This window comes from Pinus tabuliformis, chromosome J, assembly GCF_031772625.1.
Source record: "Pinus tabuliformis cultivar Carrire ecotype Pingquan chromosome J, CPIR1, whole genome shotgun sequence".
In the NCBI taxonomy this organism is placed as follows: domain Eukaryota; kingdom Viridiplantae; phylum Streptophyta; class Pinopsida; order Pinales; family Pinaceae; genus Pinus; species Pinus tabuliformis.
This window is the reverse complement of record NC_142295.1, coordinates 1,402,048,497-1,402,051,836: the sequence shown is the minus strand read 5'-3', so window position 1 is coordinate 1,402,051,836 and position 3,340 is coordinate 1,402,048,497. Positions and strand designations below refer to the sequence as shown.

Below are 3,340 nucleotides of genomic sequence, written 5' to 3'. Positions count from 1 at the left end.
ATGCTTCATCAAATTAACACAACTGAACTGTTTGGGATTTCCATTGATGAGTCGAATGATACTGTAATGGCTGAACAATCCACCAGGAACTCTTCCCAAGTCCCGCATATGCCTAACTTCGTAGTTGGTTTGAATAATCTGGTCAATAATGTCAAACAAATCCTATTATACCAGAAAGGGGTTGATATCGTTGGGATAAAAGGCACATGAGTGCATGACCTAGTGGTCTGGGGCAGTCCATTTCAAGCCCCCCGGCCACGATCGATTCCTGTAGCGCTGCGGATGATGGCGTATTCTGGTTGATTTGATGGCTGCGATGTGACTCTTATCAAGAGGGCTCGATTAAGCTTCACGTGGGAACTAGCTTCTCTCTTTTTTATTCCTGTAGCGCTGCTAATGCTGACGTATTCTGGTTGATTTGATGGCTGCTATGTGACTCTTATTAGTGTGTTCTGATATGTATAATGTAATTAAAAAAGAGGGCAGGATTAAACTTCTACTTGGAAACTAGCTCCTCCCTTTTTAAAAAAATAAAAAATCGTTGGGATAAAAGGGATGGGAGGAAGTGGCAAAACCGCTATTGCTTTAGCTGTTTGCATCGACTCCCAAGTCAAAGGTCAGAGAAATTCCCCCTTTCAAATTTTCAATCCCAATTTCTTTTTATTGCTTCATTTTCGTTTGTAATGCTTTTCCTCTTTGAGATTTTCAGATTACTTCCACAACAATATAATTTTCATTACTGTTGCCCAGTCCCCAAATGTAAAGAGTCTTTTGGAAGCTATGTCGAATAAGATAATTGATGGCAGAAGACCTGTTTTTCAGACGCAACCAATTAGAGGAGAATCTTAGTTCAAAAGGATACGGGCCATATTTGGTGGTTTTGTATGATGTTTGGTCTAAATCGAATATCGAACCCTTCTTTTTTGAAGCTGAGGGATATAAAACAATTATTACAACAAGGCAAGATTATACTATTCCGATTTAAGACAGTACCCGTGTGTATAACATACCCATGTTACAGCAAGCTGATGCCTTGTCACTTTTCTGCTTCTCTGCGTCTAGGCCTTTGGACGACCTTCGATTCCAAAAACAGAGGATGAATATCTTGTTAAAATGGTATGAATTAGACATGCCATTTATAATTACATACACTTTTAACTCTTTTTCTATCCTGTGTTTTATGCTTTGAATCCCATGGTACTTTGTTTAAATAATGATTTTCTGTCACTTCTGAAAATGCAACCATTCATAGAAGTCCAAAAAACAGTTAATACTTGGATTTTTGCAGAAAAATAGCCCAACGTTTAAGTATACCATATTTGTAGGTTGAAGTGGAGTGCAACGGTTTACCACTTGCCCTCAAGGTTATTGGAAAAAAAAGTTAGCAAAAAAGCTCATTATAGCGTCGGTTAAGCGAGGTCTCTGATCAACCAAATGGCTTCGAGCGCAAGTCCTCACCATTAAGCTCTAAAACCTTTTAGGGTTGTGATCCATGAATATTTTAACTGATCCGAAGAAGTACAAAGATATAATATGGAATTTTGCTAGTAGTAACAGATTTCTCTACCAGGGAAGTGATTTCGCTCGACTCGGGGAGATTCTACCGAAAAATGAAAGTCGAAGTCAGAAAATCCAAGCCTCACATGCAGGGAATCATTATTTCTGCATCATTCATGATAATGAATGGAAATTAATGTTTGTTATTCCATCTAACCAACTGAAAACGGGTAAGAAAGAAGAAGGCAACAACCAACCTTTTTGATCCACGAAGATTCATACCTGCAATGAAACCCGCAAAAAGATATGCCTCTACTGACAGTAATTGTTTGCAGTTGTCTATAATGAGACTTTTTAGAAGTCTTTCCGGTGGGTTTTTCTGATCAAAATCCGGCAGTAATTTATTGGAATTGTAAGTTTGATAGCTAGATTCTGCACAATCAAGGCGTCCCAGGAGTTTTTCAGGGTGCTGAATCCAAATATACAGTTAAAAAACCATTTTAACTGCAACAAATCAAGATTTAACCTCAATTTCTTCCACCGGATTCTCCAAAAAATCGCATTATAGACAACTCCTAATTGTTTTGCTCGTCAATTTCACTTAACCTAATTAGAAGATTCCCCACGGAAATTGAGGTGGAAGTCAGCGAACCCAAAGCCCACTCGCAGGGAATTCGTAGCTTTGAATCATCCGAAGTCTGGTCGTACGGCTCCATTACATTACAGCCACAACTCACTGAACATTGTCATTGACTGGGCAGACGGAATTACTTCAAAGAAACAATTCGGAGAATAAATTAAAAAAGACAAGAATGAAATATGTGTAAAAAGAAAAAACAGACTTGTGAACCGGAAATTTGCGATCTTAGGCCCTTGGATGAAGCTTCCAAGGCCTCTACTGGCAGCGCTAAGAAGTATCGTAAAACAAGAAGTATTGTAAAATAAGAAAAACTAAAACCATGAACATACCTTCTAATTACTATTGTCCACAAAAAATGGTTTCTTTGAAGAAGCCTAGTTCATGGCGACATGAACACCCACGCACACATCAACACCCTATGGACAATTTTCATTATCATCCAGCATAACATAAGCAACCTGCTCGGCTAATCTGACAATATGGTCATCTTCTTCATCCGGTTCGTTCAGCCCACTGGGGGTGACTCTCCACGGTAATGAACCTGAAAACTGATAGATGCCGAACCCCATTCGTAGTGTAGGAATACACCCTGGCTACAAAATTGCATGCATAATAACCAACCAAAACTTCGAAAACTCCCAAGAAACCCTCCGGATGGATTTTCAGTTGCCCAATCGACGGCTAAAAGCACAATTCCAACGAAAATTTCGCCCCACTGCATGAGATAAGGATTTAATTTGTTGGATCGTTCACAATACTTGATCCCTTGTCAAATGTTCCAGGTTACCATCACCCTACTTACCATCACTGTACTGTGCATTCCGAAGGTTATTACCATTGTAGTTTTCATTCCGAGAGAGACACATGAGAGTGCAGTACTTCGTAGCGTTGTGAAAGACAAGTGTAGGGTTTAGTGCATTAGTTAGGTAGTTAGATAATAGTTAGTTAGGTAGTTAGACATTAGACTTAATGGTCTAAAACATTTTAATCGTCTAACATTTGATCTGAGCATAAAGGTATGTAGTGGCAGTTGAGATAGCTGTTTTCAGAGAGGAATGCCTTACGGTTTAATAATCTAATGTATAACATATGTGTGTTAGAAAAAGTATTAAATTTAAATTCTAAAACTGAAACCAGGAGAAGAAATAAGAAAAGGGATTAAAATTTAAAGGGGTAGTTATGAGAAGAAAGAAGAAAAGGGAT

General features: G+C 38.5%; 1 long non-coding RNA gene across 1 annotated transcript; it reads right to left on the bottom strand.

Annotated features, from left to right (window-relative positions):
• Positions 1–1,534: 1,534 nt before the first annotated feature.
• Positions 1,535–2,981, bottom strand: LOC149232604 (uncharacterized). The gene is made up of 3 exons (XR_016247550.1): positions 2,467–2,981; positions 1,780–2,267; positions 1,535–1,662 (listed from the first exon to the last, which is right to left on the bottom strand). It is a non-coding gene; the product is annotated as an uncharacterized LOC149232604 (long non-coding RNA).
• Between the last annotated feature and the right edge of the window lie 359 nt (positions 2,982–3,340).